This window comes from Bombus fervidus, chromosome 8 (genome assembly GCF_041682495.2).
Source record: "Bombus fervidus isolate BK054 chromosome 8, iyBomFerv1, whole genome shotgun sequence".
NCBI lineage: Eukaryota > Metazoa > Arthropoda > Insecta > Hymenoptera > Apidae > Bombus > Bombus fervidus.
Window position 1 is genome coordinate 7,010,034 of NC_091524.1, and position 14,510 is coordinate 7,024,543.

General features: G+C 37.0%; 1 protein-coding gene across 3 annotated transcripts in view; it reads left to right on the top strand.

The window, feature by feature from the left end:
* Window positions 1–14,510, top strand: part of LOC139989618 (uncharacterized) — a 378,461-nt gene that overhangs the window by 322,593 nt on the left and 41,358 nt on the right. The window lies entirely within an intron of this gene.

Here is a 14,510-nt window from a genome sequence, read left to right on the forward strand (position 1 = left end):
CTTCGTGGTACTGTTCACGGTGTCGACTGGTTCCCCTCTGTTTCCCACCCTCTTCCCCTCTTCCCATTCCGTCGTTCCTCGGTTTCTTTACTCGCGTTTCTGTCTCTAATTGCGCCCGTTCCAGGGGACATGCATCGCCGATATTTATGCCGGTCGTACTTTAGTCGAGCACACTGCCACGTCGCCCAGATCCCTCTGGACCCCTAACGACACCCGTAAATTCTTCGTCTCTCTTTGTGTACGACTATTAATAAAAATCGGTCGTCAGACCAGAATCACCGTAAGCAGGCCCTAAGGTTAGGTTGACGTTTGACGTTGATCTTTCATGGTGGATATCCCTGACGGATTCCATTGGACAGGTCTACCCGATTGTTCTAATGGTCGGATAATACAGTGACTTTAATGAGATAGCCGTGTTTGGCGCGTACGTACATACGTGTCAATCCAATTTCTGGAGGATCGTTTTTCTATTGTGAGAGATGAATCGAGTTTGAAAATGAACAAAGCTGCTGGCGAGTTGAAATTGTTTTACGGTGATTGATGGCGGATGATTGGAACTCGTTGTGAACTGGAACGTTGAACATTACGTGTATTTCATTTTAATTGATTTCGTTACTTTTAGTGCTATACACGTACATTTATCCTATTTAAAAATCCTATTTAAAAGTTAAATATTGTTTCGTGAAGTTATATTCGATAATCCTTCTGATCGATTTTATAGTCAATTGACTATTTTTTATCGAAATATCGTACGCACTGTGAAAATGAAAAGAGTACACGCGTACTATTTAAAATTCGATATAGTAAACTAACACCAGATTACTAGAAAATTACTTTTTATATGAATTCTATTGTTAGACAGAGGTAGAAATTCTTTCTGTTCAGTTCTTTGTTTGATCGTTGTAAAACACAATGCTAGATTTATCTCTATTACAAATACAAATGTAAATTCGACTCTGGTGATGACGATGACTCAGACTCTGGCAGATAAAGGTTAATGTAAGTAATGCTATAATTGTTACAAAACGAATACGTAATGTATCCTCAGGACAAAGGGTTAAGTGTGGCGTTTAATCCGAACATCTCTGCGCTTTATAAGAATAAATAGTCGAAGAGCAAAAAGCTCGTTGTAACTTTAACTTTGATTGTCACTCGGCGGATTGCAACGCGTACAATCTCTTTGGAACAACGGGCAGTGGACGGTTGTCTTCTCGCCTTTTAGCTCCGCAGGGATAAATTTGACGTTTCGGCGGGAACAGTCGTTCCCGCGGAGTTGCTTGAACCGTGACGATCGCCGGCGAGCTTCAAGGCCGATGCAATTATTGGCTTTATAGATGTGTCAGATGGATATTTACTGCACCGTTTGTTTTACTCCGGACGCGCCATGTAAGCTGCGGCCTAAGCCGTCGCAAATAAACGCGGCGTCTCGCGGAAAAAACGTCGACATTCCGGTCTCTATTGGTTGATTCTGGTGATTTTTCAACGACCAATACCACGGAGCAATTTATTTGAACGTCGAACAAACGTTCTACTGTTCACTGCTCGCTCTCTGGATTCCAATTTTCTCGATCTCGTTTCGCCTTATAATGTATTAATTTTTTCCTATTTAAACGTTAATCGCTTGTTTCGTGATTTCGCAATGATTATAAGTACGCGAATAAAGTAACAAACACACGAATATTTAAAACAATTTCAACATCTGTTTCACTTAAAAAAGAACTATCTTTATATACACTCGGATCAATTTCGCTTTTTCATACAGAGAACGATCACAAGAGCACGCTAACAAGGAGAATGGTCGAATTCGATTAGAAAATGATTGGCGTAATCGTGACTAACACACTCCGGTCGTCGTTATCCAGGTGCTTCTTCCCGCGATTATGCGCCACGATGCAACAACGTTTTTCGCTGCAACGCGCTCGATGCACACGATGTACATAACGCGATGGTGCGGCGTCGCAGATTAAAATAAACGATGCATTTAATATCTGGCGGGTACGAATGAAATAACCGGCTTACTCTTGAACGTCTGCACCATCATCTTCATTTCACAGAGGTCGGGAGAATGACCCTCGCGTTTTTAGCGTCATATTTATTAACGCGCCTACGAAGCCACATCTCTGCCAGTTCATGTTCTGTCCACAGACATTTCAATTTGAATTCAGCTCTCCATTGTGCTTGCCTCCGGCCCGTCTCTGATCCGCTTGGAAATCTCTTTTTATAACGATGAACACAGAGAGCGTTTGCTACTTGTTCCGGCATTTTATTTCCCCTTTTCCCGTAGAAGTATTTAGAGAATTTTTATATAAAATTGCTAGGAAATGTTTAACTTTTGAGAACAAATGAGAAATGTGTTATCACGAAGAACTTTGCAATGGATTTAGACGTTATATTAAAGAAAGGATAACGTTTCTTCAGATAGCTTAGAAATTTATTGAAACAATATAGTCGGCAGCGAATAAATATCAGTGAATTATGTATACAAAGTAGCATCTAAGGTAAATTGCATAAAACAATTATATTTTGGCTATTTAAAAAAGCAACCTTATAAAATACTACTTTTGCCGAACGAATTAATCTAAATCTTTCAAAAGCGACGAATTTTTTCACCAAAATCTACTGCTTTTCGGCTATTCTTTTTCTCCAACACTTTTTACAACCACTTTTTCCCACGTAGCATCGATATTTCCATAGATGAAAATAGGATACAAATCTTCACAAAGCCCGCTACGTTCGTCTCAAATTCGCCCGGATTTCCAATAACGGCGATCCTATCGATTTTTGTTTGTTTTTTTAACTCTCTTGCTACCACAAGAGGAACTATATTCGCCCGAAATACAACGCTCACATTTTCCCAGATAGTTTCTGTAAAAAATGGTAAAAGAAGCAAGTCACGCTATCAATATCGCATTTATGATGTCGGCTTATGTGTGCGTCTATCCTTTTTCTCAGTTACGGCATACACAAAGTTCTTATTAAAAAATAGAAAAATAACACGTTGACGAACACTCTTTTGTAAGTAAACTTTAACAAACAAAATCATTTTATCTAGGTATACGTACCGTTGCCTTGTCACGATGGTGAAGCATTTCAAAACTCGTCAATTTTAAGATATGCAGAATAATTAAGTCGAAAACTGTTTTAGGAAAACGAGTTCGTCGTAATCACCCGCTAAAGAAAGTTATACTATTTAACGAGAACGACATCATAATTCAAAAAGTAATGTCTTGAATCCTTTTTGGTAAAAAGCAACACGCATGAATGATATTTTTAAACGATTAAACAATCGAATCGTAATTGAACGCAAACGCGTGTCAAATATTTAAATAAAATTTTCTCGATACTTCATGAGGTATGGTCATTCGCTGCTAGTCATAAGACAGCTTCTATATTTAGCCATATACATACTTCAATATCTAAACCGATAGAAACTCTGCCAGCATAACTGTGAATAACGCATCTCGTATAACTTTAGTACGCGATTGCTTTTTAGCAGAAACGGCCGTACAGAAAGGGTTAAAAAGTCGCTGCACGCGAATCCCTACATCGTGGTCGTTATTGCGACGCCATATAGTGAGCCATGGATGCTAGATCGTTGCTTGTAAAACATCGCGATAAAAACACCAGGGTCAGCAACATGACCTCTGGAAAATAACGATTTGACTTCGCGCGTACGAAGAGGAGGTTGGCTTGCCTGCGACGGCGAACACGATGTCCGAGGAAAACTGTAAAAATTTTTTGCACACTCTGCGTGGGTCGAACAATTACGAAAACACGCTACGCAGCCCGATCTAGTCGCCGCTTTAACGTTCACACTGAAACAACCCTTCCGAACACCAACAACCTCGTAATCGTAATATAGATCGTATGGGTCACGTCGTGCACTCAAGCATTCTATAAACTCGACTAACTGCCAAGTTAAAGATTTCGTGCAAACGACGCGAAGTAAATTGATCGTGCAACGATCTTCCTCCTGTTCGAGGCGTTGAACGGAAGCGTCTGCTTGTTTCCCGTTTTTCTCCGCTTTCGCTCCCGTTTTGCTACCTCCCATTTAATCGGATACGAAATGGTAACGGTTTTAGGTTGCTTTTAGGTATGATGGCTTATGAAAATATTTGAACAATTACAGATACTTTGTATAAATGTATTATATGTATTATACGACAAACTTTGAAATGTTAGTAGCATTCTCACAAAACGAAACTATTATGATTACCTCGAACGTAAAAATTACCGAGCATACACTTTGAAAAGATCACTAAAATATTTGACCAGTTAATTATCCATTATATTAATAAGTTGAAATATTTAGTGTGATCCTGTTTAGCACCGATTATGTATTTAGGACCACTATCCATGCTGTATATCAATCTTTTGCTAAGTGTACGCTTACGATAAATGTTTACAGATCGATTTCAAAGTCTGTCGATATAATTAAAATTAACGCGATATAATTAAATTATAAAACGCGAACTGAATTTCTATTTTGAAAAATTCCGATTCGATTCTAGTTTGTTCTTTATTTGTTATTTACTATTATTATTCGTTATTTGTAGCTTTCAAAATTCTATTTTGGAAGGAAATCGTGAAATCTGTGTTAAAATTTGTGCTTTGGACTAGTTTTGAAATTTAAACGTCGCACGTTGTAATTCCACGAAGTTGTCGTGTTGAAGTTTGGAATGCAGATCGGTTTAATTATAGGATGTTATCCGCGTAGTAGGCTTTAATAACCTGGTTCGCGATGAATATAGTAGTTCATTGAATTTTGTAATAGCCAGTTCATGGCAATTACTACAGTTAGGTAAACCAATAGCGATGTGTAATTGCCGTAACTAAGGGAACGTGAGATCCATTGTAATCGCTGTTGAAAAAGACGATGAGTTACGTGAATACTTTTGATAACGTTATCACTATGCTATTTATGTAATATATCCTTTTAGCGTGATGGAAATTCTAATGTGAAAATGGAATTTTAAAATGCTGTTTGTATATATAATGAGCGAAAATTGAAACTGCTTTTTATTGCTTTTATTCTGTGAAAAAATTCCTCATTTTCAGAATGAAAGATAAAAGGGCTTTTTTATTCGATATAATATCATTTATCTTCCATTTAATAGAAAGTTAAACCATCTTTTAATTTGATTCTCGAAGGCTATAAAATACGCGCGATTTTTGCGTATTTCAGTTGAATGAGACGATATCATGGTGAATTGGGTTTTTCTAAAGGAATTATTATCGTGTTCCAGCAAAAAGCTTCCTTCAGCTTCATGTAAAACGGTAATTACTATTATCGTGTTTGCAGATAATTATTTCACCGGTAGGGGAAATAATTGTCTAAGAATCCTATTGATCGATAAAGAAAACGTGTTACGTGGGAATAAAAATAGCAAAACGGTTGACTGGGGGCTATCATGCGCGAATATATACAATTCCCTTTGCTATTGAAGTAATTACTCAGTTAATAATTGACATTCATTGGTAATCATTAATTATACTATGCGATATGTATCTAATATAAAGAATTGTTGAGATAATTAGTCCCTTTATAAGGATAATTTACACAAAGCAATAAAAAATCTTAACATTAGATATTATTAATGCTAGTATAATTTATTTTTTCGAGTATATATCCGTAATCGTTAAAGAATAATATTTTATTGTTTCAAATAAAACAAAGACATTTACCTTCCTTCAGAGATAAAAACTTATAAATAAACGTAATTGACATGCAGAAAATGTAATACGTAGTTAATCAGTGCCATGTTATCAAAATCGCCATTTTATTCGATTGTCGAACTAAATATATACATTTCTGTACCTTAAACAGTGTATCTCCAGCAATTTTCATTATATAATTTCCTATAATTAATATTAAGTTAATATTAAATATGACAAACCTCATAGACGTCATTTATTTGTAAGAGGAATATCTTTGAAGTTTAGCTACGAAATAACTCAAAATAAAAAGATCAAGAAAAATGATTTGTCGTGTTTTTCCTATATATTCTTCATTTACCGTGAAAATAATACTTTTTGTTCATTTATCAGTAACCTCCTACCCTTAAAAGTTTCATTTTTGTTTTAATTTGATCGCTACACGATTTATCGAGCTCGTAATTTATAATACTGTTGCGTGATATGTGATATCGATTGAGATTTATACTACGAATTCACGAAATTACTCTGTGATCTTTGCTTCAAAAGCAAGGGCAAGCTGGCTTAATCTCGAATCAAGACGGTCGAGATCGTCTATCGAATCAATCCACCCTCGTCATAAAACTTTTCTTCTCGTGAAAGGAGCATTGGAAAAAGTCTGTTTCGGCGTGTCCCCGTTCGGACTGATTTCTTGCGGGCAGTTTCGATGGTCGAGAGATAGTTCGTTGATCGCAAACCTACAAATGCTCGTGTCGCCTTGGCTGCCATAACTCGCAGAAAAACTCGTCCGTACTCGTAGCATCCGCAGTTTCGTTCGTGGCCAGAACGAAAGACGATTTTATCTGTTCAGCCGTAACTAATACCAGTTTTTCGGCGTGCCGGTCGATTTCTTGCCAATCAGCGGTCAATCCGTGGCTGGACCTTTTATTCCGAATCGATTAAATCACCGGATAAATAAACCATGCCCAAGCTTCGTTTATTCTTCGTATTACAAAGTCCACCGGAAGGGATGTTTGTAGTTATCCCTAACAGAAGAACCAAAATGAACTAGCCACCGGTTATATTTCAATGTAGTGGCTTCTGTGAATTCATTCACTTATTTACCCTTTTTATTCTTAGTTAATGATTGTTATCATCTAGTGGTTTATTTTTCAAGTAGAGATTTATTGATGAATTGTATAGGGTGTATAAGATTGTTCGTTTGTAAGTAGAACTATCGACTTGGTTGCGCCACACAGTGTGTTCGTTTTATTACTTTCCGTCGTTTTTCTCGTAAGTGTTAGATTTATGAGGAAGGAAATCCGAATTCATAGTTCTCGCGTAATAAAATTATGAACGTTTTTAAATCAGTTGCAGATTATCACACTCGTAACAATTAATTAGAAATTGACAAACACGAGATCTCATTGCTGTAAATGTTTAACTGCTTCTATAATTTCTAAACTATCAGAAGGAGTACATATATATGTATACATAATTGTGGTTGAAAAGTTCTTTCAATCCACGCAGTGTGATACCTTTTTTTACTTCAAATACAATAATCTATATCTTTCTAGATAAAAAATCAACAAAATAGCATTTTATCAAGAGTACTGTCTTTGGTATCTATACTTCAATAAATAACAACTTTTATGCTACAGTAATAGAAATCAGAATTAGTACGGAGAAAATTATGGTACACCCGTTGTGTAGAGAAATATGTGCGCTGCATTTCGCATAGTTGCTGGAAGATTTAATCGTCGACTATCGGCACGGAATAGTTACATAATTGCTGGCATCCCGCAACCGTATAGAGTCACGTGTGCCGGTTTATACGAGGATCTGAGTTTTTGCTTTCTAACTACGATCCGTTCAATCCGTCGTAGCTCTTCTTGCTCGTTTCTTTTGACCGATCGAACGATCCTCGGAAATTCTGCGGGTATCTGTAATTGATTTTAGGCTTAATCGAATACAGAATGGGTGTTTCTGTTTAGTTGTGATTTATAGTAATAATGGTATTTCTCGTTTTGTCCCCGAAACAATATCGCAACGAATTATATCGATTGCGTTATTCCGTGTATTGCGATAAATTATACGAGATTTTCTGTGGATGAGGTAGCACTTTAAACGATTTCAGATTGTAGTAATAAACGTTATAAATTGCATTGTGTGCATGTAGAAAGCAGGTGTTTAATGGTCCGCGTTTGGTAATAGCGATTATTCAATTAAAGAAGTGTAATATTTGGTACTGAAAGGTCCGATATAAATCGTAATGGCATGTTAATGAAAATACGTCGATACATATTTATCGTTGCATTACGTATTAATTTATGTTTCATTGCGAAATAAACTGATTCATAGGATTTAATACAAATAGGTATGCAACATTTAGCTATAAAATAAATATTATATCATATCTAAAAATATATGCAGGGAATTCACGTAGAAATCGAAGAAAAACGAGTCATTATAATCTATATAAAGAAATATTTTTTCATTTGTATATTATAAAATAATTTGTACTCCAAATACGAAAAAAAAAGATTAATAAAATACCTTTACTTAATATCGTGAATATTTCTTATAATTTATAATCAGATTAGCATTATTAGCGTACAAAGGTGTTGATAAATAAATTACTTACTATTACTATAAGTAAATTATTTATACAAAAAATTTCTGTCGATGTTACGATAAATTATCGATATTCGTATGAAATGGTTAACGAAACTAAATTTTCACAACACTGGAATTTTTTCTAGCTCACAAATCGCACTCTTGCTATAAAAGCGATACGACTTACAAGGCATGTTAAAAAACGGATGGTTCTTTAAAACTTTTTAGTATTCCAAACCGACAATGATAAAAACGATACTCCATCCTCTTTTACGAGCGTTAGTCTCCTTGCTAATCAATTTGATTACAAAATAATATATTGTATTACATTCAAAAACAGTGTTTTGAAGTTTTCAAAAATCTAATATCACCGAATCGTGTTATTAGTTAGGGTTACAATACACGCTCGTGGGCGAAGAGAATAGATTCTGGTTAGCGATAATAAACGTCTCGCAGGGTCGAAAGGTTCAAACCGTTCAAGATAAATTTCGCAGCACCGAAAGACATTAACCAGAAAAAAATATTGTAGACACTTCCACGTACAAACTGATAGATACTCTATTCATAAACTACCCATTACTTGTTATCACGTTGATTATTGCAAACGTTTCCGGAAATAAGGCATTTTATATTTTTTCAACTGCCTCTTTAGAATAATTTTAAGAGCTCTTTCACAAGAACAGAACAGAATAGAACAGAGCAGAACAGCATCGTACTTACGTTGCGCGTAAGTACCTACGTACAGCTATCGGTTGTTCAACAGGCTTAATCATCCGCTGAAAGTCCCGTATCGCGGACGGTCTCGCTAAACAGCTCTATAAAAACTGTTAAGAGAGAGATCCCACGCTATCTTCTGGCCTAACGATCACGAGCTCACAGCAGCGCGACTTACACATACCTATACACGTGCACGCGTACAAAGAGAACACTGGCAACAGAGCACACACATAGTTACTGGAAGATTTAATCGTCGACCATCGGCTCGGAATACTTACATAATTGCTGGCGTCCCGTAACCGGTATGGACTCACGTGCGTTGCTTTACGAGGATTTATGTTTTTGCCGCGCGGCCAACTATCTCTGGCCCTCCTCTCTTTCTCTCTCTCTCTCTCTTCGTCCTCGTCGCTTTGTCTCTACCAGTGTATTTCTCTTTCCTTTTCACTCCATCTGGTTCCACGAGTACCAGCATGATTAGACGCTCGCACGGAAGCGACGTACACGTCGGTAATTGATTTTAGATTTAATTTAATTAAGCGCCGATGCGCCGGCTTTCAGCGCATTTGCTTGGCTTTTAGCGTCTGAACCGGCAAACGCGAGTCTTATTGCGCCCGTTGCTCGTTGGAATTCACAATCGCGTCACTCGGATGTCATAAAACTGTTTGCACGTCGGTTGGTCCCTCCGCGGAGTGACAGTCGAGATTTCTTTTCTTTTTTTTTTTCGAACGGACGCACGCAAATTACTCGGTGCAAACTGTTACATACTCCGAAGAGTGTCTGCCGACGAGCATCGTCTGAGTTTTCTGATCGTGGTTAATCTCGTCGGTCTCCTGCGCTCGCATGCTACCTTATCGAAGCTATTTTTGACCGAGGCTTCTATAATTGGCCGAGGATCTATTCTCGATCATCGAGCCGCTTGTTGACGAGGTATTAAGCAGAGTAACATCGAATCAGTGCGTTCTTAGTATGCTGTTCGTACGTGCTTCTAGTTTAGTTAGCTTGTACTTCATTTATTTTCACGGATGCCTCGTTGTGAGCTTGTACCTGTTTAGGGATCGACCGAGAATCGTTAGATATTTTTCATGATGCCTGGCTGTTGAGAAGACTGTACTTGTACAATAACAGGTAAACGATACCTCGAAGTAGAATTAAATTTTAATTTACTCTTTTAGAACGTGTCATAGAAAACGCATACCCGAGCTGTTTATCTTAAAAGGACGAAACTTTGTTACGAGAAAGAATGAAAATTTTAAACGCGTTTGAGAAGTTGTAAATAAACCGAGGAAAGCTTCAAAATAAGTTGGAGGATATAAAGCGTAGGATAGTACGTACAGGTCGTGTTGGAAAGTAAGTCAGAAGTAAATTAATTATTGCGTCAGTTAATATAAGCCTTTTGTGCTGTTTGATACGAATAAATGTAATAATTTACGTACTTCATTAAAATTTCCATTTTGAACGTTGCTTCGCAGAGGTTACATGTTTATTCAACGCGTTAACCGGAAAAATTAGACGAGTTCTATAACTGTATTCGATAATAGTCTATTGTCTGGAGGTTCGTGGCAGTGTCACGCGTAGCCACGCGGATTTTTGTTGTGCAAGGACCCTAGGCGCGCGTCGTTAGAGGTAAACGCCGAGCAAATTGCAACCCCCGGCGTCGGCAATTTGTTTGCGGGGATCGTTTGATGCAACGCTGCCGCATTAATTTTCAGAAACGATCGGCAAAACACACGTCTCGATCGGTGGTAATTCCATGGCGGTCGCGACAATAGCCTCTCTCGCCGGTGTATACTATGCTCAGTTTTATCATTCGCATTACGCTGTCAGCGCATAAGCCATATTGAGCTTCGTTGCAACGCCGGAGGTGAGCCATGCATTATCGTTCGGCCGTTATCGATTACTTCGAGTTTCTGTCGACGTAGCCTCGCGACAGGGCTACCTTCCGCCGCTGTGAACAGAGACGTGTATCGATTCCGTTGAATTTCAAATTTATGTTATTTCTGTTTATGATATAGTTCGACGAACAGATTCTGCGATGTAGATTCTCGTTTCTCTTTGATTCTCATTCGAATACCCACTGGTTTCTGTTTGTACGCTTTCTTTAATGCTTCATAGTTTCTTCTCTAAAGCGTTATGCGATATCGAGAATTATGGAATAGAAAGCGTAGAAAGAAATGTAAAAGTCGTATCGAAACGATGTAATGTGTCGTTTGATGTGCGTCTTGTATTGGCAACGAGCTTTTTAGTCCATTGATATCTCTCGCAAGATGATGTATTTTCCATGTTTATTATCATATAGAAGCCAATTAAACGATTGATACATTTAAAAATCAACATTTTTATTCGCATAATTTTGATTCTATAATTTTCACGTTAAATGGTAAAAGAAAAAAGAGTAGTAATTTTGATATATTCAATAATTTGTACAGGCTATTTCAGAATTACTCAAAATTGTAATCAGACGTAATCTTTTTCTTCCATGTCTAAAATAATCTTGAAAATAATATGCTTGTTATTTGCAGTTCATGATTTTATTTGAAGAAATATAATTAATAATTTAATTCGTTATAAATTACATACGAGTTAATGTACCAGGTATTATATATATTGCATTGCAGCAGAAGGTGATACCATGCACGCATTCTACGTTACTGCATATACTACTATTGGCATGAAATTTACGTCTTGTAATTTATGTCGTTTTAAATTTATGCGCATAAATTGGAAATCAATATCATATGATTGACTGCAAAATAGGCAATGCCATCTTTATTGACGTCTATCGAAATGTCATTAGTCACGGCATTGATTGTGCAATCAAAATTATGATTCATTGAAGGGGAAAGTTTTCATTACAAACTAGATTCTGGTTTTCATAAGACAGGAGTTGACATTTTTGTTCCTTTTAAGTAACGTAATCACGACTTATGTAGTAAGAAGTTCTATCTGCAAGAGTTGATAGTTTTGTTTTCTAAATATCCAACAAATTAATGACTATACTACCTTTAAACTTGTATGTATTTCAAATATGATATACAAAATTTATACGTCCACTCATGAGAAGCTTTTTATAATTTGTCCCCCCTCCAAAAAAGATAAGATAATTGAATCTTGAAAATAAAAAAGTAGGTATATCTTATTTTTCTTACAGTATTCTCAGGCATGATATATAAAATTCAGAAGTAAATTGTTAGCATAATATATCAGAATTTTTCCCTTAATTAAGACACTAGTTGCTCGGTGCTCCGATTATTACCGTAATTCATTATCAGAGAAACTCTTTTCGACATTTATATAACGCGCGGCGGTGCGGCCGCAAATTGCTTCCTAAAAATCAATTTGGTACCTAAAAGACGTTCATAAGCTTCGTGTTCGTATTTTATACTTAATCATATTTAATTGCGCCACATCAATTCTGAACAGCTGTTCGATAATTCAATCCAATAGAAAGATTTTAGTTTAATACTTCGAATAACTTCGGTAAACTGGATTATGGACCTCGCATATAACGTATCGATTCTATAATCGACTGCGAAATGCTCGCGCTTCTAACTTTCATAGAGTTGTAAAAAGAGATGCGTTTTTTGTGTTCCATAAACTTCTCAATGCGTCTCGTTTCACTTTAACCGTCCATTCGAAGGAAAAATGAGTGTGCATCGGTTAAGAAAGTTTAAAGTTCAGTTAGTCACAAGATATTTAGCCATCGATAGAGTAAAAGTAATAACGTGTGGTTGAAATCGTCAAGTGAACGAACTTTTATACGATTTTACAACGTGATCGACGAAAATACAAGTCGCTGAATGGAATTCGTCGCTTTAGTTTAAACGATACACGTAAGGCGACAACGCCGGTTTCGCGGTACGTCTTGAAAATTGATTTTCCTTCGACATTTATCGCAAATCAATGCAGCATTCCAACCGCAGCAAACTGCAAAAGTGTCCATAAAATGCGGGCGTTCAGCCAGATCAGATCGGCCGTGACGTAAAACGGGCTGCAGCTTCAACCACGATACATTATTTCTTGGTGCCAAGGCGGCTCGAAATAAGGGGCTGCCGCGATGCCGGCGAGTGAATCACCCACGAGCTCGATTCTATCATGCTCAAAAACACTCCTCGCAATTCATCGCGACACGTCTCGCCTTCGCAACTGCCTGTCCATTTACATTTTCATCGACGATCGATGCTATAAATTCCGACTAAAATCTTCGCGCCAATGTTTTTCTCTACAAACCTTAATATATTCAACGATTTCTTCGGCTCAAAGACCGGTAAGATCTTTTCTCTGCGTGTACGTGATTTAAAAATACAAGAGACGAATTTCGCGAAGAATTCTACTCGATTTATTTTCAAACGTATTTGTACTCGAATCTCTCGACTTGTGTTTACCTTTGACTCGCCAGTTACGATATATATGTTTGACAAGTATAAACTGATTCTAAAATATTATTTCGTTCCGATGTTACGGGAAATTTATAGTTTCGTTGGATACAGATATGCGGTAGTATGAAACTTTGAAGCTACGGTATTCCATATTCAATGCCAAGTTCAGTTTGATGTAGAGACACACAGAGGATGGCTCATATCTATCGTCGCTCACAATGACGACGTTTATTTCAAATAATTCGTAAATGTGTGTGCAAATTCGTGTTTTTATTAATACAATTAAAGAAATGGAATCTTAGGAGAACACCTTTAAAGTTCTTATAAATGTACAAACATCAGCAGTATAATCAAACTAAATTAGAAGGAGTTGCGGATATTTGTATAAATTTATGTTTTTAGCAATAAAATGGAATAAATGGAACCTCGGTAGAAAACTGTTTTCGAACATTTACGAAATATTATAAATATTATGATTTTTGCACACTGTGTATTATATAAATTCTGTGCGTTTGCCCACCTTTGATCTTCTCGTAAATGCATAAAAATCCACAGTCTAGCTACTCGTTAGTATCGATTATCAATTCTTCAGTTGGCAAATAGCCACCACGTAGATTGAATTGAAATTAATTTAGTGAAGATTAATCCATCATTGGTATTGCGCTTTAGGATTGAATTCAAGATAGGATCCTAAGAGAAAAACTGTTTCAGAGAGTCGATGGAATCGCGGTTGTTACTTCGGGTTCGTTGAACGCCTAAGAAAGGAAAGGATAAGGAAGGAAAGAATGGAGGGAAAAGGGGGTTGGAAAAATGTAACGATCGGGTGGAGGACCGTACCATTTTTCCAGTCCGTGCATGACTTACGGTCCGTATTATCGTTACGATCTTTTTCTTGGTTGGAAAGAGGGAAGCCGGGCCGTCGTTCGATAACGTCATGAAAGTGAACACCGTCTTGGTTCAAGCTTCTTTTATTGAATCCACGGGAAAGCGTTCCTTTTCGCTTCGGTTCTACAAATGAGCCTCGAGGAAGCGACTTGAGACGAAACTATTATGGCGGTGCTTCTATGTGACCGACTTTATGGGAAACTCGATAATTCGATTGACGATAAGTTCTTTTAAATAAAAACGTTAAATAAAGACGTTTCTGATTCAGCGAGCCTTCCTTTG